We start from the raw sequence: 24,871 nt of genomic DNA, 5'->3' as shown, positions 1-24,871 counted from the left end.
AGCAATTCATATGCTTAAGCTAACAGAACATTTCACCTGTATTCTACATATTTTTATAAGGAAAGTGTGTTGACCAAATCCTCAGACTTTCTTGGTATTATACACTTAAAAGGTATATAAAATTCAGACATGGGTGGTATATTGACCACATCATTTTCGTTCAGTATGATGTGAAAGTTCTGCAACAGACCTCATATTCTTAATATGTTAAAAGTTTTACTTTTTTATATCATAATAATTTTCAGATGTGCCCTTCCCCCTGCTTTTCCCCAGGGAACTTTCCCTTATGACAAAAATAATTAAGCAAAGCAACCCAATGCAGCAACTATATCTAACAGGGTATAAAACTTTTTGTACTTGTAGTTCCCCACCTATTCAATGAAAATTGAAAGTCACATTTCTATATTTCTTTTCTTGGGCCCAAATTAATCATTATGATCACAACATTCAACTCCATTATAGTATTCTTTTTATTTATATTGCTTGTTTTTCTAGAACTGCTTAAGTTCATATGATTAATCCTAAGAATACTATTTCTATTCTCCATACTCATTAACTCTTATCACAAAATATTGTTCTACTACATTATTGTGTCCTAATTTATTCCGTTATTCTCAATCAAACATTTTATTTCCAGATATTTGCTGACATAAAAAGCTTCTGTGCATATTTTGGTATTTCGTATATGGGCTCTTTTGCTTTCTATTTGACATCCTTGAGGGAATGAGCAGGATTCCAATTCTCTTCTTACTCTTAAATGACAGAATAAGTTATTGTCCTATAATTGTTGGTCTGAATGGTAGCCAATTTTCTCTCCTTTGTCTTAGATGGAGAAGTGTTGAATGAAGTTCAAAAAGGATCAAAGTTGCTTTCTTGAAAGAATGTCTGAAAGTGCTTCAAGTTGGAAATTCCCTAGTTTCTATATATTTCCTATTTCTAAGCAGTTTTAATTCCTCAGGTACATTAAGAAAAGAAAATGAACATATAGAAGGTATTTTGACTTTAAATGGAGCTACTATCTAAAAAATTGATCCTTTCCTTCCCTTAGCTTCTTTCACCAAAATTTGATCTTTTATGTATTATAACTACATATATTTGCAGGGGAATATAAATACTTAGATAGAGCCATTCATTGATTACCTTCACTAATACCAAAAGAACCAATGAAGCCATCTATGCCTGCATCCTTATGATGCTATTGCCAGCAGCCCTTGTTTGAAAACCTAATATGAAGGTAAATATATTATAGACTGATTCAGGATATTACACATTGGGATTAAATTGAGGTTAACTCACATTTTGAATTCTCTACCAGTCTCTCCTAGTCCTTTAGGAAAATTTTTTTCTTGGTCAGTCATATTTCAATCATTCTGCATTCTCTTTGACCCTGTTTTTGTGGTTTTCATGGACAAGTTATTGAAGTATTTCCTTCTCCAGCTAATTTGACAGATGAAGAAGCTAAGGCAAAGAGGATTAATTTACTTTCCCAGAGTGATACAACTATTGTCTAAAGTCAGACTTGAACTCAAGATGAGTTTTACTAATTCCAGGAATGACATTCTATCCATTGTACCTTCAGCTGCCCATGAGGTCAAGTAGAACACATCTAATCACTCTTCTCTATTAGAGCTCTTCAAATACTTGAAGATGGTCATAGTTAGTCCACTAATGTGCTTCCTCTTTCAACCAACACTCAACAAGAATTTATTCAACACCAGCTGTATGACAGACAATGTACTAGGCTAGAAAGGCAAACATAAAACAGGATCTACTTAACTTAATGAAATTTTCGTACTGTCTGGGAAATAATGTTTTTACATATAAATAATCACAAATTAAATACAAGGCAAAGGTGGTCAAAATGGATTTGTAATTGGGGTGACCAGAAAAATCATCATTTAAGAGACATCATCTGAGCAGAATTTTGAAGAAAAAGGATTCTAAGAGTTGAGGAGGAGATGCCTTTAACATAAGGGAAATAACTTAAGCAAAGGAATGAAAAGGAAATGAAAGGTCTTGTGAGTGGAACAGAAGGCAGTTGTCTGAAACTGTAGAATGAGTGATGGGGAGTAAAATAAAATTGTAGGAAGTTAGACTCATATTGTGAAGGCCTTTTACACGATAAATAAATAAAAATAGAAATTTTAAAAGTAATGTGGAAATATTGGAACTTTTTTGAAGAAAGGGGCATGTTTAAACCTGTGTTTTAGAATTATCATTTTAGCAGCTAGGTGAAGGATAGATTAGGGCAGGGAAAACACTCAAGTCAAACAATTAAAAGGTTACTACAAAAATCTAGGGGAGAGATGAGGTCCTGAATTACATTCTGTACATAGAAAGAAGAGGATAGATAAAAGAGATGTTGTAGATCAGGAATCAACAAGAGTTGACAACTTTTGGATATGATGGATGAGGGTGCATTAGGAGAGGGATGTGAGTGCAAGGTCACAAACTTGGGATATTGAAAAGAGAGTGGTACACTTGACAGAAAAAGGAAAGGTCAGAAGAAGGAAGGGGTTTGAGGAAAATAGAAAGAGTTATAGTTTGGAACATCAAAATCAAAATGTTCAATAGTTATTAAATGATATGGAAGAGGAATTAATGAAAGTAGAAAGCCTTTTTTCTTTTCTTTTTTCTTCAGTTTGTTGGTAAAATGGTAGTGAGGTATAGGTAATTGCTTGAGGAAATTATATGATCAAATATAACATCTTAACTTTCTCCTCATTCATCCCCTACATCACAGACACAGTGAATTAGTCTTAGAGAGTCCTGCTTGCTTTTGGCACAGATAGCACTGGTCTAGCACATTAGAGTCAACCAAAAAATAAAATTTCTATGTTCTAGCAGCGAAATACAAAGGAGTATATATTAAAAATAGTATGTATATTGCCCTTGTTTCTTCACAATGTTAAACCTCACACAAGAGAGTATTTGGGTTAAAGCTGCCTTGAACATTCAGTGATTAGAAGGTATGTACCTGTGCAATATGTAAGTTATCTTGGGCATCACTGCCTCTTTTTCCCTTTCTCCTTCCCCATCCCTTCTCAGACTGGAATAATCATAAGAGATTATTGGCCTCTAGGAATCAGAGGAGGCAGTGAGACTCTGTTTTGATTGTTTGCTTAATTATCAGAAGACTTTGACTGGTGGGAGTTTGTATCAAGTGGTCATCCCTTCAACTACTGTGGCATAATTTCTTATTCCTGTAATGGTTATCAAGGTGATTCTGACTTAACTTCTGAGGTGAAATCCTCTTTCCTCTTTCTATCCTTTCCTTTTTTACCTCAGTACTAGCCCTCTATGAGCAATACTCTCTTCTTCCTTGTTACATGTGGAACCCTCATTCAATTGTCTTCTTTATTTCATATCTCAACACTTTATACTCTTTCCATCTTTTTGAGCTAAAACCTACTAGTTTTACCCAAAAGCCAATGACCCCTTGCTCCTCATTTCTGCAAATGAGTTTTCTTTTCCTAGCCCTTAAAGCACTGAAAAAATAAATAAATGGACTTCAACTGTCCCTCTCTCTACATCACTCAGTACCTTTCTTCCTGTAAGATTTATTTTATCTTTCTTCATCACTCAGGTCAACTCTCTCTTCCCAAACCTCTATCTGTCTTCAAATCATTCTCCCTCTTTTCTCAAAGAATTAATTATCAGAGTCACAGCTCTCTTTTCCACATCAACTACTGCTCTCATGCTAGGGGACTTCAGTGTTCCCTCAACCACCCTGACCACCCAGTATATCACCTTCCTAAATTTGTTTGGCCTCTATCTGTACTGTGCCTTAGCCACCGACAGGGATGGGCATAAACTCTTGATTGAAATATCATCCAACTTTATATTTTAGAATACTGAAACCATAATTCAGATCATAACCTCTTGACTTTTTGCTTATGTCTCATTCTTCTATCTTATTCTCTTTCCTCAATATATCCTCCACAGCCTCCCACTCTCTTATTCATTTTAAGATGATTTGGGGAACTCTAACCCATCTACCTATATCACATATTCTCTACCTTAATTGTTCCAGATCTCTTCTGCCTTCCTTAAATGATTGATACTATTTCTTCTTCACTGTTTATAGTAGGGTATTTTGGTTCATATTTTAACAAGAAATGTAAATACTCCATGGACCTATAATGCTTTTTTATCCTATATTCCCAAACATTTCTTTATTATTCTTCATTCTTTCTTCCATTTCTCTTATTGCTGAATAAAAGGTGACATATCTTTCCAAGAATTGCTTCTACCCTTTTAACCTTGATTCAGTCCATTCTTATCTCCTCCTAGAGATTTCCCTTCAAAGATACTTCTTTCTCTCATCTTAAATCATATCTTACCTGCTGATTTCTTCCTCACTACCTACAAAATGTATCAGTCTAACATAAAAATCTTTCACTTAACTGTATCATCCCCTTAGTCTATCATCCCAAATATCTTTTCCTTTTTAAAGGCAAAAAACACTCACTTCTCAATCCTGAACAACTTTGTCCCTAGTCCTACTATTTGTAGCAAGTTACTTTCTTCAAAGTTACCAAAAACTTCCTCACTGATAAATACAATACTTTTATCTTCAACTTCATTCACCATTGCCTTCATAACTTTTGACACTGTTGATCACTCTCTTTGTAGATATTTGCACTTCTTAGCTGCCATGAAACTCTTTTCTCTTGCTTATTGAAATTACCAGTTTTATCTCTTTCTCATTCTAATTTTCTGGGTGGTCTTCTTTTTATTGTATTTAATAAATATGGAAGTCCTTCTACACATTCCCTAATGTTTTTTCTTTTGTATCTACTTGCCTTTCCTTGTTTATCTCATCACTTCTCCTGCATTCGTGTTTGATATTTTTACCATAACATCTTATTGGGACATTAAGGAAGCTAGATGGAATGGATAGAGTACTGGACTTAGATTCAGAAAGGAATAAATTCAAATCTAGGCTCAGATATTTGTTAGCCATGTTACCTTGGGCAAGTCACTTAATCATGTTTGCCTTAATTTTTCATCTATAAAATGAAGTGGAGAAAGAAGTGGCAAACAATTCTAGTATCTTTGCCATGAAAACCCAAAATGGAGTCATAAAGAGTAGAACATAACTGAAATGACTGAACAAGAAAGAATCCAAATCTAAGAAGACCAATTATAACTTGAAGACACTTTATGGCTGACTATTGACTAATAGATTGACTTATCAATCTTTGGATTATTGCAGGTAGTATAATGATAAATCGTACAGTCATGTTGAAATCAAGATGATGGACAGTTACCTGCTTGGAATGTAGAATAAACAGGGCCTGGCAGGAGCTAGGCAGGTGCCAAGGGCAGTTGAGGCTTGGGTATAAAAGTGAGGATTTTGAAATGATAGGCTCATAAAATTTGAGATTGGGTTGGAAAGGGTGGTTTTTGGAGGGTAGACCTTAGTGAGCTTATTCAACCAGCAACCAGCAACCTATTTCAATTTACTTCATCAGTCCCTGATCCTGAATTAACTATTAAGAAGAAACACCAATACCTTATCAGCAGAGTAACCTTGATTTAGGTTGGACACTGGCCCAACCAGACTGGCATCTGTCAGACTTGATTAACAACATTTCAAAGATCAGCAATAACATCATTAGCCTTAATTAATTAAGGACTTCCTGTTCCCTTCTTCCCAACCATTATCCTACTTTCCCTTCCCTCAACCTGTTAGTAACAAATTTTTAAACTTAATCCAGACTTGGCTTCATCAAGAACCTAGGGCTTTAATAGATCACATCCTTGGGATATTTGAAGGGAAGAGGAGAATTGCACCTTTCAAAAGCAGAGTTTAATTCACAGTCAGCCTAAGCATTATCTGTTAGTAGAGAGTGTCAGTTAGACAAGATATCTGTATAATTCTAACTGCAGATTCATTGCCTGGCTGGTAACTCTGGGATACTGTTATATCTGGAGTTTGGGTCCAGCAGATTCACCACATTCTAATAACATCTACTACTGTGGGGGATCATTTGAGATTCACTATTACAACTTAAGTGTCTCACTTAGGATTCACTCCACTTTACCCAGCTCCAGATCCCAATACCATCAATTTACGTAACAGTAGGGATGATTTCCATAAATCTCTGCTATGAGGTATTGTAGCTTTTCATAGCCTTGAGGTTCATCATCTTAGTCAATAACTTTAATTGCCATCTATGAACCTACACTCTGCTAAACTCTAGGGATACTAAAAAATGTAAAAGATAGTTTTTGTCCTCTAGTGGCTTACAATCAAATAGACAACAAGCAAGATACAAGTGTACCCCAAAAAAAGCAACAACTAAAGCCTGGATAGCTGGGTGACATGGTAGATACATTGCCAGACTTGAAGTCAAGAAGATTCATCTTCCTGAGTCCAAGTCTGGCCTTATACAATTATTAGATGTGTGACCCTTGGCAAGTTGCTTAACCCTCTTACAATTTTCTCATCTGTAAAATGAGCCAGAGAAGGAAATAGCAATCTACTCCAGTATTATTGCCTAGAAATCCTAAATGGGATCATAAAGAGTGAGACACGATTGAAAAATGATCAAACAACAATAAAATGGGGATAATGGTAACATCTACCTCACAAAGTTATTTTAAGGATCAAATGAAATAATAAGTGTAATGTACATAGCACAGTACCTGGCACATAGTAAACACAATGATGATCGGCTACGTCACATAGTAGATAGAGGGCCAAGCCTGGGACTGAGAGCACTTTGATTCAAATCTTATCTCAGACACATCTTAGCATATGACCCTGGACAAATCACTTATCCCCATTTGCCTAGCTTTTCTCCTTCTGTCTTCGAGTTGTTACCAAGACAGAAAGCAAGGATTTAAAAATAAATAACTAAACATAATAAACACTATATAAATGCTAGCTATTCTTGGTATTATTTCAAATTCATTTCCAAAAATGCTTCTAATTATATTCTTTCTAAAACCCCTTAAAAATTCCTGTAACTTTTCTATTTCTGTTTAGCACCATCTTTGCAAAAACTTATATTCATAACTTTGGACTCACCTACGGCTTTTCACTCTGTATCTTGTTTCTCTCCCCCTTCTCCCTCACTGCAGAACACCTGACACATGTGTCTTCTTCTGTCATGTCTCTCATTATGTAATGCTCTCTTTTCACACACAAGTTCTATTCTAGTATATAGCTTCATCATTTCAATTATAAACAATTGCAAGAGCCTCTTAATTTGTCCCCATGATTCAAGTCTCCTTTCTAATAGATCCCACTAAATTGATATTTCAAAAATCTAACTGACCATTTAACTTCCCTAGAATAGAAGGAGCTAACCAAAAATCCAATGGTTCTTTGTTACCTCTAAGACAAAAACAAATGCCTAATCTTAGAATTAAAAGGCCTTTACTTCCTGGTTCCAATTGATTTTTCAGAATTTTTTCATATTACTTCCCTCCACTAGATTTTCATTCTATATACACAGGTTCCTCTAGCTATTTCTCATTCACTACAATATCTCCTGCCTTCAGGCTTTTGTAAAGGTGAATCTAGCTACTCCCAGTAGAGATCTGTCTCATAGGATAATTTCTTTTGAAATAAAGTTCAGGTGATACTTGATAAATTAAGTCTTTATTACTATCTCTCTTTGTTAGTCATTCAAGATATGCATGAAGAGATTTACTTAGTCCTACCAGGATAAGGAAATTATTTGCATGTATGTTTTATTTTAATGTGTTTTTTTCCAAATTACATGCAGATACAATTTTTATAATTGTTTTCTGATATTTTATGATCCATGTTCTTTCCCTTCCTTCTAATCCTCCCTTCTCTCTGAGATGGCATATAATAGGATATAGATTTTACATGTCCTATCATGCAATGCATAATTCAACATTTTATCAAAGAAAAAATATTTCTTATATTAGAAAAAAAGAATGCTATGTTTCAATCTGCATTCAGACTCCATCAGTTCCTTCTGTGGTGGTAGTTAGCCTTTTAATACATGACTTCCTTGGAATTGTCCTCGAACTTGCATTACTCATAAAAGTTAAGTCATTCACAACTGTTCATTATACTTTATTGCTATTACTGTGTATAATATTCTCCTGGTTCTACTCAATTCACTTTGCAATAACATATAAGTCTTTCCAGGTATTTTTGCGATTATCTTGTTCATTTCTTATGGCACAATAGTATTCCATTACAATCATATCCCCAAACTTCTTCAGGCATTCCCCAATTCTATTTCCAGTTCTTGACCACCATAAAAAGAACTGCTATAAATATTGTCATATAAATATGTTCTTTTCCCCATCTTTCATTTCCTTGGGATACATACCTAGTAAGAAGTGGATCAAAGATTATTCACAATTTTAGCCCTTTGGGCATGGATACTAGTTCACAGTTTCACCAAGAGTGCATCAATGTCCTAATTTTACTACATCCCCTCCAACATTTATAATCTTCAGGTTTTTGTTATATTAGCCAATCTGATACTTATGAGGTGGTACCCCAGAGTTGTCTTATATCTTTCAACTAAATTGTTCAAGCTAAATTGTTCATTGTTTCAATTAATTTTATGGTTGATTCTCAGCAACTGCTTACGTATACCATCATGACATCAGCAGAATGATATTTTTATTTTCTCATTGTCTTCTAATTCCTTCAATTTCTTCTCTTATTGCTATTGGTATAATTTCTAGTACAATATTGAATAGCAGCTTTTGACAAAATACTACATTCTTTCCTATTTAAAACTCTTAAAAGCATATTTGTAAATGGATTTTTTTTAGAATATAGGTATATGCTCAAGACTTTCAGCAAACAACTATAATGGGGGAAAGGTAGAAGCTTTCCCAATAAAATCAGGAGTAAAACAAGGATGCCTTTTGTCACCAATATTATTTAATATTATATTAGAAATGTAAGAAAGAAGAGAAAGAAAAGACATTGAAGGAATCAGAATGGCAAAGTGATAATGAAATTATCTCTTTTCAAAGATGATATAATGGTAAACATGGAAAATCCTAAAGATTCAATTAAAATTTGTTAAAATTTTTGATAATTTTAGCAAAGTAGAAAAATACATGAATTCACACAAATCATCATCATTTCTAATTATTACCAAAGAAATTCTTTAAGAGAAACAGATAATTTTTAAAAGAATAGATAAAACAATAGACCTATATTTATACCTGTCAAAACAAATAGAAAAAAACCTACATAAATATAATTATAAAACACATTTTATACAAATAAATTTGAATAGAGAAATATTAATTATTCACACATGGGTAAAGCCATTATAATTAAAATGAAAATTCTAACTAAACTAATCCACTTACTCTTTGCCATCCCAATTGAATTACCAAAAAATATTTTATTAAAATAGGAATAAAATAACAAAATTAATTTGGTGAATGAAAAAGTCAAGAATATAAAAGGAAATTTATGCCAATAATATAAAGGCATGAGGTCTAGCAGTACCAGATTCTGAACTATACTATGAAGTCCTAATTATCAAGACTAACTGATAGTGGCTAAGAAAAAGAGAAGTAGATTAGTGGAGCAGAATAGACATACAACAAACAGCAGCAAAAGATTATAATAACCTTGTGTTTGACAAAAGTAATGTTCCAAGACTTTGGGATAATAGTTCATTATTTCGCAAAAATTGTTGGAAAATGTAGAAAGCAATCTGGCAGAAATTAGATATAGATCAGTATCTTATACCATTTACCAAAATAAGATAAAAATGGATACATGGCCTAGGCATAAAGAAAGATACCATAAACAAATTAGGAGAAAAGGGATCATATCTGTCAGATTTATGGAGAGGAGAATAATTTATAAGTAATTAAAAGAAAGCATTTTAAGATATAAAATTGATGAATTTGACTACATTAAATTTAAAAGCTTTGTACAAACAAAAATAATGTAGTCAAAATTAGAAGGAAAGTGCAAGAAAGGTAGGGAAACCCCTGGGATGTTGATATCAATGACTGGCCAGGTGGTTTGGGTGAGCTGACCAGTCAGGGTAACTCTCCTTTCTAGACAGAGGGTAAATGGTTACCTTCTGTGCCTGATTGAGTAGAATGGAGGGCACCGGAACAAGGAACACCACGGGAGTGAAGAATTGACTGTTGGTTAGGAAATTTTGCTTTACCTAATGCTCGTTGGTGTCTCATCTGAACAAACCTCTGCCAGAGAGAGAGCGATGGCAGTTGGCCCAGGATTTGGCTTTATCTGGGCTAAGAGAGCTTTGTCTTTGAATCACCCTTCACCCACCAGTCCTCCTTTACTCCTCTTAGTAAACTGATCCGACTACTTTGCTTTTAAAGGTTGATTAATATTTAACAAATGGATAACAAGTGTAATATAGGATTAATACTGCCATGTTTGCTTGGGGCAACCTATCAGTTGCCCTGGTTGGAATGTTGATCACGGCATGAACCACAGGGCAAGTACCAACTGCCAGTTGGACCCAGGGTATATAAAGCCCTGGAGACCCACGGCTGAGTTCGGTTCTTTTCCCTACTTCTCTTCTCACCTTCACTTCTACCCCTTGGGGAACTGGGTGGTCTGGAGGAGAAACATGGGATTAGTTTACCAATGCCAGGCAGGTTTAGGAGATCTTTGCTGACTCAATAGGAACATCAATTAGATATATCATTTATTCCCTAACAAGAGGTAGCTCTATATTACCATCAAGAGATCGTTTATTTCTATCCCAGATCTGATCCCTTGGGATAGCTGAAGATCATAGCAAGGAGTTCATCAACATCCTGAACTTAGATCAAGAAGGCAGTACTAGACTAGATTCATAGGTTTCCAAACCCACTTCTCCAATCCCTTTTCCCTAATCAACTTTTTAAATAAAATCGTAGTTTAACTTATGAACTAGTGACTCTTACCTTCAATTTTGATCTAAGAAGACTGCTGATCAAGATTCTAGGAGAGAGGCAGAGTAACTCCATTACTGTTGGACAGGAAGCTCCATACTTCCTTTCCTGTCTAATCTCACTGTCAACTAATAGGAATTACTTCCTCAGTCAGGTTAGAGGCTGAAGGGTAATCTTAAAGGGGTTTAGTCCTTGCCAAGGGAAATTACATCAATCCGTTGGCTGGCTTAGGCACTGGGTACTTGTTCATTCCTACATCCAGTACCATCAATAAACAGCTTGAGATTAAGCCACATTAGCTTCCTGACTGCCTACAGCTTTACCAACCTCCATTACAGATCCACTATTATACCCTCATTACACAAGGTTGAGGTTGGGAGAGAGGGTTGTGGGGATCCCTAGCTGGAAATGATGATCAGTAGTTCAAGCCTTTCAGACCTCTGCTATATCAGGTGAAGAAAAATAAATGAGGAAGCAATAAATGTACCTACAACCAATTGAATTGTTTCCTTAATAATTGATGCAGTAGAGAGTGCTGTGCCTGAAGTCATAAAAATCAGAGTTCACATACAACTTTAGATATTTACCAGCCCATGGCAATTAATTAAACTTCTGTCTACCTCAGTTTCCTCAAATGTAAAATGGTCATAATAATAGCACCTACTCAATCTTCTTGTGAGGATTAAATGAGAAAATGTTAACTTAGCATAGTGCTTGATACATAGTAGTACATAATTCCTTCCTTTCTTCATTCCTTTCTCCTTTCTTTCCTCCTTTCCTTCCTTCCTTCCTTCCTTTCTTTTTTCCTTCCTTTCCTTAGCTATTAATCAAGATATACCTCCAAACATTAAAGTACACCCAACCCCTTTCCTATAGCTCCTTGTGACAGCCTTGTACTCAGGAGATGAAAAAGTGATGACAACAGTCAGCCTTTGGATCCTGGATCTAATCAATCTAGAAAAGTTTTGAGATTCTCAATAACTTTTAAAGAAAAAGTAGCCTATTAGAGTAGGGAAAGGGAAAAAAAAGTCTTCTTCTACCCTAAAGAGAATTGAATTTAGTGGCATTTGAGATCCCTTCCATTTCTAAATATTTCATCCTGTTTGTCATCTTAATTTTCTCCTAGGTAAGGTAAAATATTCCAAGTTTGTTCAAATGGTACATTTAGCATACTTTTTTGGTTGCTTCTATCAACCTATCTTTTGGACACACATCAAATGATCCAAGTCCCTTTTAAAATATCCCCTCTCCCAAAAAAAACCCCACAAAATATCAAACATAATTTGATTGATTATGTCTAAGTACAATAGGATTGTCATCTCCCTGTTCTAGATCAAATACTTCTATTAATGAAGATTCAAATAGAATTTTAAAAATACCTTTTGTATCTATTGATTCATGGCTAACTTTTATTTCATCTAAAATACTTAGATCTGCTTTTTTTAATTTAAAACATTTTAAAACTTTGCTTTTACTTTCATAGTTATTTTTAAAGCAAATAACACATATTCATTTTCCCTTTTATTTTTTCCCATTCTCAGACTATTGCAATCAAATAGAGTTGTCAATTCTGTCATACCACAAAATCTATGAGATTTGCATCATTTGCTTACTACATACAATTCTAGATCTATGATTCCTTTGGGATGCCATTAAAGATTTTCTTTGAAATTAATATTGATCCATGATCACTCTTCTTTAGCCTAAATATTAAATTATCTCCTAATGTACCTAACTATCCTATCATCTAACCCACATTCCTCCATCTTGTTCAAATATACCAAGTACCTTACTGAAATCAAGCTGTCTTTTGCTTGCAATTTTAAATAGATTTAAAGATATAAAGTACCTACAAGATTATCTAATTTGACTTCATCACTATACAGTTTATGAAAGATTAATTTTCTTGCCAAGTAGTAAGAAGGTAGCAAGTGGCTTAAATATGATTTGCATACAGGTCCTCTGACTTCAATAGAACACTGTTCATTGTGAAATATTGCCTTCCAATTATCCTAATGAACCTTCCCTGCTCTCTATAGTTGATTAATATTTTTCTCCATGAATTACCCATAGAATTTTTAATTGGCCTATTTTTAATGTCTAACTATTTTTATAATTATCTGTATAAGTTTTGCCTGATGTTTTCCACCAGATTTTAAAGTTCTAAGGGACAACATGATATTGGTAATTTTTTTTCTTTATGTCCTCAGGAGTTAAACATAGGCATAGCCAGATGATATGTGTTGCTACATATGATATGTTTATATCTATGTATATGTATATTTCTGTGTGTATAATGCATATATGTAGTATATATTTGACAATACACCAATCTAATAAAACATTAAGATATTGTCATGTGAATATTTATATTTTTCTAGTCTGATTCTCACTTGAAATCCCCACTCTCTTCTCCCCATACTCATTTTGTCTGTCTTTTGGACAGATATTTCCCATCCCACCAACTCATTGTTCATTAGTGCCTCCTCCTTGCGATATATATTTGAATGTTTGGGGTGGGGTTTGGGGTCGAGTGACAGACTGAGTTAATGGTTCTAAGGTGAACTGACAGTGCAATCAATTTAGTTTTCTATATACTAGTAGGAAGCAGGGACTGAAATTGCTACTTCCAGGAGAGTTTTTTATTGCCAAGGGCATTTGTTTATATATTCTAAAACCATGAAGATTTTTAAAAAAAGAAAATATGAGTATAAATCTTTATTTTGCATCCTTGTTTTTGGTTTCCTTTAATGTCCCTAAAACACAGGGAAGAAGAGTATTCCAAATCTCACTAGATTTTGTTTTCACAAAGTCAAATAAAAATAAAATACTCAAATGAGTATTTTCAAATCTAAAAAGTAAAGGTTGACTAGCCATCCTGTTGTCTTCAGCATGTATGAAACAACATACGGCAGTCATTCACAGTCAGACAAAAGTCAAATTAATTTCAAAGACTCCTTTGGTGTCTTCAGTTTCATGAGATTTTAGCATAAACTCTAATGTATTGTCCTTTGTACTCTGTTTACATATGAGTCACAAAAGACAAATTATTGAGTTACAAAGGTCATTTTGAAAGCTTTCTGGAAGCAGAGGACATGGCTTCACAGAAACGCATAGGTCAAAGTTAAATGCTCAATTGAGACTCCCTTGAGCCTGGCATGAATTTTTTGCTGCTCCTGATGACCTAGCAATCTAAGTCAGACCAAAAAATACCCTACCAGATGTAGAACACTGGGATAGGAAATAGATATAATTATCGTCACAACTGATCATAATTCAAATGGCAAAGGGTCAAGGGAATGGGATAATCTTGATTTTCCACCTCAAGGTGAATTTTTTTTAATTAATTGATTCATTTGTTAAGTTACATGTAGAAATAATTTTGACCATTATTTTCTGAAATTTAAGGATTTAGATTTTTCTCCCTCCCTCTCCAAAGTGGTAGTCTGATAATAGGTTATGTCCGTGCTTTAATGTAACACATATTTCCATATTGCTCATTTTGTGATAGAAGACATATCACACATACAATTAAAAAAATCTCATGAAAGAAATAAAAAGAAGATGATCTTCAATCAGTCTCCAGTAGTTCCTTCTTTGAGTATAGATAGCACTTTTCAACATGTGTCCTTTGTGGTTATCTTGAGAACGTGCTTTGCTGATAATGATTTAGTCCTTCACAGTTGATCACATAATATTTCTGTTACTATATACATAGTTCGAGGTAAATGTTATATGAACCCAATTCTGAAGTTTCTGCTTCCTAATTTAATCCAAGAGGAGAGGCCACAACATGAAACAATAATCTTATCTAAACTAATTGACAGTAATTCTTCTTAAAGCCCAGTTTTATCTCAGTCTACGGTTGACATTCTGTTATTGCTATATTTTTTATTAGTCCTCAATCATGTTCCAAACTGATATATATGGAGTGCTGTGAAACCTGCTACTTGACTTTTCGCTTTAGATCTCAAAGACCCAGGAGATAAAATTGCTGATTCTAGGTATTTTTCACTTCAGAATATATCACAGACATACAGATCCTAAATGAATAGGATGAGAAATAAGACAAGAAGGCCACCTGGTAGTTACTAAGGCTAATGATTATAAAGAGAACTTTATTCAATATCATACTTAATTTTATTTATATACAAAAAAATGTACTTTGTCTCTGGATTTTTGGGTAATTATTTGTAAAACTAAACTAAACAAGCAATTAACCTCCTTCAGACATTATTTGAACTGTGCCTTTATGGCCAATAAGTAAATAAATATTTATTAAGTGCCTACTATATGCCAACCAGTGTGTTAATGCTGAAAATAACAATACAACACAATCCCTTAAAGATCTTAAAAAGCACTTCTTCTAATAAGGCAGAAAACATGTAAACAATCATGTACCAAACAAGCTATTTACAGAAAAAATTGAAGATAATCAATTAAGGGAAGGTACTAGAATTAAAAGGATTAAAAAAAAAATCCTTCCTGCACAAAGTGGGATTTTAATGAGGACTTACAGGTATCCAGATCAGTCATAAGGCAGAGATGAGGAAGAAGACAATTCCAGGCACAAGAACCACAAAGGAAATTGTCTAGATTGATAAAATGCAATTTTTTCTGCAAGAACAACAAAGACAGGGCCACTGGATCACAAGAGTTTTAGGGAAAAGGTTGATAAAATGTAAGAAGCTTGGAAATGTAGGATAGTGGCAGGTTATAAATAGCTTTTAATCAAAAGATAAATAGACTCTATCTTATCTCTACAAAAAAAATAAGAATTGTTAGATACATTAGAATACTAGAAGTATAAATAAGAGGAATTAGAAATGACTTTTGGTCCTTGAATTACTGATTATAACCATCTCCTTTGCTCCAGGTCCTTTTGAGATATCATTCTGTCCCTTTTCCAACTTTATCCCATAGATTATTTTAATTGCATCATTGTTTAGGCTATAGGATATTAGAAGTAAGGATAAGAAGGAAAGAGAAAATAACAGAAATTTCAAGGAGGGGAAATTGAGCATTGGTGCCCATTCAGAAATATAGAGAACAGGCTAAGGGAAATAAAAGTGTGTAGCTGTAATACTGAGAAAATCACATGACTCCCTCCCTCGATGTTACATTATATTGTGAACAAATTTTGGGACAATTCTTTAGTTACCTGAGGGATGGGGTGGCACCAAGTAATTCTAACAGATAGAACTCTATATACAATGTTGTTGGATTAAGTGTTCAAATGTAATCTATTGAGAAGATATTGTGTTATACTAGGCAAGACACTTTACTTCTGTCTACCTTAGTTTCCTCATCCATAATATGGTGATAACAATATCACATACCTTCAAAGATTGTTGTGATAGTAAAATGAGATATTTTTAAAATATTCTGGAAATATCGAAATGTTATATAAATGTTACTACTACTGTTACATGGAGGAAAATACTTTATTGCTTATTAATATTTCTTGAAACTAACTAGATGGGTCTAGAAATTGTTTAACACAAAGATTATCATAGATCAATATGACCTTAGAGACACTTTAAGGAAGTCATAAATGGCTGCAATAAATACTTAGACCCTATTTGAGCATTATTTTGGTTCACCCAAGTAGCTTGTATTTTGGCTTTTCCTAAATTTTATTGAATGTTTATACTTAGCTGCTGATATACAGCTCAAGAAACTTTTTCTGAGCACTAGTCACCAACATGTTTGTCCTTTGGTCCTAGTTTGAACTCTATATAATGTGTATCTCATGGAGTTTTTGGCAGCAGTCATACATTTTTTTTTACTTCTGTCCCCTGTCAAATGACTTAAAATTATTTAAAAAATTATAAAAAAAAAACACATATTTAAGTTGGGTGTTTTTCTCAACTAACCACTACCACCACCATTATTATTGTTGTTTTTGTTACTGTTATTGTCATAGTCATTATCATAATCAGATGTACTTCCTGATGATCAATATCTGACTAGACTTTTAGCAGTAAAGTGGTAGAAAACATGACAGTTCACAAAACATTTCTTCTTGGAAGAGTAATCTACGCTCAACCTTATTCCTTGGTTTTTGTTGTTTTTCACTAATTTTGGTTTTATCTAATTCTTTAAGAAATTCCTCATTTTCTACTTAATTTCACTTAATCTGTATTTTTAAATTGAGTTGTTTTTTATATTGCTCTGAATTGATCTGTAATACGATGTTGTATGAATTTGATCTGAGAATTTAATTGGTGAAAACCAGTATGAAGTACTTGCTTTTAACTAAAATCCGTTTAAATTTATATGCTAAAGTACTCCCACATAATTCAAACATTTCTATCTAATCCATTTCTTACATAGTTGTATTTTGCCAAATGTAGTGGTCAATACCATTATTACCATAGCATTTTCAAGAACTAGAATATGGACATTTCTGACATTACAATGTTTCTTTCCTTTTTATGGTATGAAAACATGAAGGATATCCTATCTCTTTTCTTCTTTGTTATAATAATCATTATGATGATTTAAAATGAAGAGAACCCACAATCCAATGCTACCCTATATAAGTCTTAGATCCACATATGCACTTTCAATACACTGGTTAGGGTACTAAAGTAAGCAATTTTATAAACAGGTTATAGCTGACTTCCATTTAAGATTTCTTGAACATATTTATATTCACCCTAAAGCTCTCAGGACTCAAAGACCCTCCACCATAAACAAATCTGTCTAGAATTCCTTTATTTTGCCTTCCTTCCCACAAAATAGATAATATTTTGAGTTTTAAGGGTTATTGCTCTTATATTTGTTATCATGAAGTAGTTAAGTGGCTTAGTAGTATAAGGGTTAAATTAGGATTTTTGACAAAATAAGAGAGCAGCTTTTAATAATTTAACAACTTAGGTTAATTTAAATTGAGATAGTAAAAGAATATAGTAAAATGAATATAGTAAAGGAGAGAAATATAGGAAGATGTAGAGAAAGAAAATTTTCCAATGCCTATACTAGTTATCTTATAACTACCTATCACGATCTGTAATTACTTTCTAAAATGGCCTATACCTATCTACAACTAACAACTACCCCACAAAGTTCCAACCCAATCAGTGTTTAATCCAACCCCAACTAATTCTGTCAGTGAAGACTAGTCACCTTCCAAAAAGTTCAAGAAAGAATAAAACCTAATAACCCAAACCAAAACCTAAAAACCCAAAAGCCAAAAAGCCCTCTAAAAGCTAAAGCCAAAAAGACCTCTAAGTAAGATCAGACCTGCCTTTATATTCCAGCAATTAAACACCAACCATACCATCAGCAACCAATCCCCAACCACCAACTCAAACCCAGCAGCCAACTTCCCTGCAACTGCCAGCCCTAACTGTCAGCTACTGACCCCTTTTATACCCTTTTCCTACCTCACTTCCTATCTCTATGGTTCCTCCTTCCTGTCACTGTGGTTTGGTTAATCCCTACACATCTCTATGGTAAGAGGACCTCCAGGTCCCCTGTTAAATTAAAAAAGGAATAAAAAATTCCTTTTTATAGTAGAGTTGGGACTGAAGTCAGAAAGAACTGAGTTCAAATCCTGTTTCAGACATTTACTAGTAGTATAACCTTGGACAAGTCACTATATCTCTATCTAAGTTTCTATAACTGTAAAATGGGCATAATAATCCTCTCAATGTTGTTATGAGGATCAAATTTATCATATTTGTAAGTAATTTAGTACAGTGTTTGACACTTAGGAGGTACTATATAAATACTATCAATAACTATGTTATTATAATTATTGCAATTATTATAAGATAATTATAATAATTAGGGACAAAAACCTATGATTTCAACATTTATACTTACCCTCTGACTTATATAGTATTTTTTAGTTTCTTGGGTCACAAGAAGTTAAATGACTTTCTTAGGATCACACAGCTAGTAGTGTAAGATGCATGGCCTGACTCCAAAGCTAACTCACCTATTGATGAATATGATAATTTATTTCTGATACTTTCCATTGTTCTATTCTCCTTTTTCTATTCATTCTCCTTCTTTTCTCCATCTATGTCATTAAATATCCTAGCTTGAGTTCCTGGTCTTTATTGATTGACTTATTGGTTGCAATTTAATTTCCTTGCCTTCCTCTGCTTTTGTTGCCAATAGGTATTACTTTCTTTCGTGGATTATTCTCCTCAGAGTAAGAGCCTGAATTCTTATACCTTAATTTAGCACCTATCATGCTCCCTCCTGTCTCACTGAACTAGGCTAGATGACTACCCTAACTAGTTTGAGCTTCTGCTTTATTTGGTAGCTGTCCAAGTCCCAGGGTGACCAATCCTTAGATAGGCAATACAATACAATTTTTATCCTTTATGGGACAATTTTCAAAAATGAATTAGAAATAGTTCTTTAAAGACCCTGATTAGAGTCTACCACAAATCAACAGTTAATTAACTTATAATCTTTTAATAATTGTGATAGCCAAATTCAAAAGGAGGGTAATTAAAACAATTGCTAGTTTTGCTACTTAAACAATGGTGCAGAAAACTTATTTAAAAAAAAACAACTTGTTAGAATATGGTCCAAAGGAAAACAAAACCAATGGCATACTAGAATTTCAGGCTCCATAACTCAGAAGACATATTTTTCTCATGCTGTAAACCTAAATTTATCCTTCTGAAAAGATTTTTTTTCTAATTTCTTCCTTGTTGAACTTACACCAATAATATCTTGAAACATCTTCTAGCTTGCGAACTTTCCCTTGGTGACTTACTGAATTATTAATTACCAGTGGCATCTAAACTGAATTCAGAAAGTTAAAGATGGCAATCTTAATTTATATAGTCTTCAAGCTTGAGAAAATTACGAAGATGGAAAATGTGAAAACTGAAGAAAATTCTTAATTTAAAAGGGGAACATTCATCACAACTGGGATTATAATCCATATAATGAAGAAATATACTTTATTTCCAATTAATAACATCTATCTGAATGATACTTTTAATTTCATTATTATAAAAATACCTTTTCTTTCATTCTGTGAGGGAAAAATACCCTTATCCACTTATATGAAGATTAGATTTTAATGTTATCAGTAGTCCTGAGATAATCGTATTTGTAATTCTAAGATAGCATAAATCATGAATTTACAGGCTTTTGTGAATATTATGGTATAAGTATTAAGGTTTTGGTTTAAGGAAATAACTTCCTTTGCAAGGCCTTAGTGTCAGCCCCACCTTCAAAGTTGCTATATCAGGCACCCTAACTTGTAATCCATTATACAGCAGGATGCCTGACCTTTAGTTCAGAAGCTGGTACCACTCACCACCACCAACTCTTAGCCCAGGCATCACTGCTTCCCCTTTCCATCAAGTGATTCTTAAGTCATTGTATCTCAATAAATAAGTATGCTTCCTAGTTGACCTCACCTATGGACAAATAAAGAGTGCTTTCTAGCTACCTAACCAATGAATATTACTTCTGGGTTTCTATTCTTTGAGGGGATATAACTATTTTGTACTATTTTTGTACCGGTATAAAAGTTGTTTAATTCTTTGGGCTATAAAGAAAGATCTCTCACAGTACTCAGGGTCATCTGGTCATGACCAGGGGTCAAGCTTTGTTGTGTGATCAGCCCTCTCATAGTAAATCTCTTTCTTTAAGGCTTGAATATTTTGCTTATCATTTGTGTATCTGTGGTTAGAAAAAATTACACTACAACTCAAATATGGGGAGAGTAAAAAGATGAAGAAAGGACATTACTCAAATCACTCAATCAACTACTTAAGACCTAAACCTATGACATTATAATTATTTATTTATTTGCATTTATCGGACCAAATATAGTATACTCTTATCATAAAAAGATTTGAGCCATTACTCATTTAAGATGAATCAAACTTTTAAATTGCAATTCAGAAAATTTACTTACCTGCCCCATCTGTTGACCACGGCAACATTGTTCCTTCCAGTACTCCCAGTCCTGGTTATAATATAAGCCAATTTGTTTTAGATTAGTATTAATTTCTTTGTTTTAGGATACCACTTACTTAAGATGAGACCTGAGTGTTTGCTGCAGTTTTGGGCTAGTTTTCTTTTATTAAAAATCCAATTTTCCAAACAATCAGTTACCTGTGGTCTGAAGGAAGCCTTTAACTTTTTTCTTTCATTTCTGAAGATTCAATGTTTCATTAATAATTCAGAGATACTTTCTGCCAAAAATATATTCGGTTATAAACTTACATTTTTACCACTCTGGAAGTATCAATGTTAGCTAGCTTGGATTTTTTTTTAACCCTTACCTTCTGCCTTTTAAGAAGAGTGGTAAGGGTAGGCAATGGGGGGTCAAGTGACTTGCCCAAGCTCACACAGCTGGGAAGTGTCTAAGGCCAGATTTGAACATAGGACCTCCCATCTCTAGGCCTGGCTCTCAATCCACTGAGCTACCTAGCTGCTCCCTTGGATTTTTTTTTTTAAAGCAGTTTCATAAGAAAACTAACCATTCATCAAATACAACTTTCAATGGCTTTACATGCTTTCCAAATTTGCATAGGGGCAATTAATCAATTTCACACACTATTTTACTTCCCATTCATTAAACTAATTGGCCTAATGTTTAACAAGCTTAATTATTAATTTTATTTTTAAATTCTTATAAAATTGTAGATATTTTTGTAGGCAGTTCATATTGCTACTACTACGGTAATCATCACTTCCTCTCAGACCCTGATAGACACCCCAGGATCTTTATCCTCAGAGTCTTAGTTAAAACAATGTCTATAAAACCAATGGTTCTTTTACCAGCCCAGTTCCTGAAGTTCTTAATGAGGGAAAAAGTCATTGTGTAGAGTTCATCTTCCTCTTTACCTCCAGCAGCAAATGAGGCAGATAAAGAAGTTCAGGATATGTTAGTACCCTTCCCTCTCCTGAGTAAACTTCCCACTTTTAAGTCAATCTTCACAGTCATCTTATAGGGAAGCAATTCCAGTGAAAGACCAGCCATCTCCAAAAAACTGACATTCATAGTACAGAAGAGTCAGTGTAACTGAAACTGTGGAATTTCTGGGAAGAGACAGGAGGCAGCATGTTTCAAACAAATCAAAAGACACCCACTACCTAGAACACCAATGTCTCCCAAATGCTGATACAAGAAACCCAAAGTTATTGGGTTTTAATTTGAATTATGGTCATGCTTCCAGCCCAGCTCCCTAATCCATCATCCACGTGAAGATGCAGCTTAGCAACTATTCCTTGAAAGAAAGTTTTTGTTAACAAAGTTCTTGGTACTGACAAAATATTCAATATCAGAAGCTGATGTTATTTTTCTAGTGAAAATGAAATGAAATAAGATTGATGGGTGTTTTCCATCTGAATTATAGCTGAAACCTTTTTTACATATCATCTCACCCTTATCACAGTGTTTACTGTTCTTAGATCTTAATAAATGTTTTATTTGCTAATTTATTTACTCATTTTCCAAAATTCATTCTGATGAATTGAATTTATTAGAACTTGAATTACAAAAAAAAATAGGTAGAATATCTAGTACAAAAAATATTTCTAGTAAAGATTCAGTTCAGTTATAAAACTGTCAGTATCTCTTATCTTTGCATAGGACCATAACCATTCTTTAGTGTTCTCTACCAATGAAAAGAGGTTTGAATAGGAATCAAGTGGCATGAAAAATAATACTGGTTCCTTTATTGAAAATACTGTGTGAGTCTGAAAACTACAGTTACCCTTAGGAAATTGTATCTAATAATACATTAATTTAATACAATTTATTTATAGTTAAATATACTATAATTATTATTAATATAATAGTTCGTTACCATGTCCATGTCTCTGTGTACTTATTTAAAAAACTATACATATCAATTTTTTAAAAATAGAGAATTCAGAATGATGCTCCACCAACACCAAGTATGTCCTAAAGAGAAATTAAAATCTAATCTCTTACCAAATATAAAAATGTTGTTCAGTTAAGGTTCTTTTAAAATTACTATATTTCATAAATAAATATAATAAATGAAATGGGAATTCAAACTCTTATAATTTAGGCTTCTTAACCATCAAGCAATTATTAGTAAAAACTGATAGGAAAACTAAGAAGATTTCAAAAGGCAGTTTAGTTTTGATATAGAAAGCAATAGAAAGTCAATATAGGTTTTAAAGGCTATAGTGACAGAATGAAACAGGATTGTATTTCAAATTTCTTCATTTTTTTTATACCCAGACTTTATCTTTTCATGCTTCTTAATCTGTAAAATGAACACATAAAATTTCTTGGCTATAGGAGAATGCAGCTGGAAGAGACCTTAGGGATTATAGTGAATCCAATGTCCTAATTTTACAGGTAAGGAAACTGAGTATCTGAGAGTGTAAGTGAAATTTATAAGATCACACAGGTAATAAAGAACAGGACTACTATTTGAATCTTAGCACTCTGGCCTCAGATCCAGTAATAGCTGCCAGTAAAAGCCTGTTTAGGCCAACTATGAGAAATTAACTATTTCTTTGTAGGACTGAATAGATAATGATTAAGCTATTTTTTTTAGTGCCCAAGGTTTAAGTTGAGTGATAAGAACTGATACTCTGTTCATTTTGTAATGAAATGTATCAATATGATCAGAAGGATAGGCAGTCAGGATTTCGTGGAAAAAATCTTTGATATCTATGTAGAGGATTTACTTGGAGGAAACCAATTTCCTTGAGTCCAGTCTTCATCTGCCAGTGGTCCATCTACCAGAATTCCTTTTGAGCTAAGGTAATCCAAAGGTTTCCATCTGTAACTTTGGGTTACTTAGTGCAGCAGCCAAACCCAGGCTTTTTTCCCTTTCTTTACTATTCACTAATGAGAAGATTAGGATAAGTCAGTTAGCATGGGGAAAGGTTTTAGGTAGCACAGGGAGGTATAGGCAGGGCCCAGAGAAGAAACAGAAGGCTCCCCTTAAACAGGGGACATAGAAAGTCGGTGGAGTTAGTTTGAAGAGTGCTAGGGTCATATCTATCAGTTTCCCTTACTCCCTTTATTAAATAAACTTTGTGTTTCCATAAGTCAAGGATTTTGTGCTTAACTGGTCCTGGGAAGTTCCTAGGTGGGTTGTAACATCTAACATCCCTCTAGGACAGTTCTCCATTAAACATATGTCATAGCTCTCCAAGCATGAATGAACTCTGGAGGACTTTAGTATATAGATCTTTCATCCAATATAACTACCTTCAACTGATTATAAGCACCTAACTCCTTGATTTCAAGAAAGTTTGCAGGCTTATAACTTAGGCTTCAGGATCCCATGGAAGCATTAATTATAACTGAAGACTTCAAATGTCACAAGAAGTGAGAGATATTTAAGAAAGAAAGGGAGACTGAATAATTTCTTGGGCACAAAATATTTCAGGGAAAACAGAAGCTCAGATGTGAGAGAAAGGATGATTAGGAGTATGGCTAGGATCAGTCCTTTGTCTCTTTGGAACCCAGCAGCCATATTTGGTCCTTGCCAAGACTGATACTACATCACTGCTTCAACTTAGAGATTCAGAGATTCTTTTGAGAACCTGATTTCCTACAACTCCTACCCTCAATTTTCCACTGCCAGTTATCCCCCTAGTGACTTCTTATCCATTTCAAGATAGCTAGGAATAAGGATTTTAGTGAGACAGGTGAGGGGGACTTGGCTTGGGCTTCAGCCTTGGCCAGGCGTTGGACTCTAGGATTTAACAAAGAAATAACTAGCCATTTTTCTTACTCCTTCTTTCTTCAAACCTGTCAACTACCCTCTAATCAGTTCCTGTTATTAAAAGTTAATTATGAGAATTCTGGGAAGATGGAAGCATAGAAGCAGTAAGACTCCAGACCTCCATAAAACATTTCACCAATAATCAAAGACAAAGGGCTCCAAGGGAACAGAAAACCAAATCTGACAACAGAACAGAGCTCAGGGATCCTCCAGCTGAAATCAACTTAAAATGTATGTGGGGGAAAAAGAGAAAAAAAAGCCTGAATTCTCGGAAC

Source organism: Gracilinanus agilis, chromosome 1 (assembly GCF_016433145.1).
Source record: "Gracilinanus agilis isolate LMUSP501 chromosome 1, AgileGrace, whole genome shotgun sequence".
Taxonomy (NCBI): domain Eukaryota; kingdom Metazoa; phylum Chordata; class Mammalia; order Didelphimorphia; family Didelphidae; genus Gracilinanus; species Gracilinanus agilis.
The sequence above is the reverse complement of the archived record's forward strand: the minus strand, read 5'-3'. Positions refer to the sequence as shown.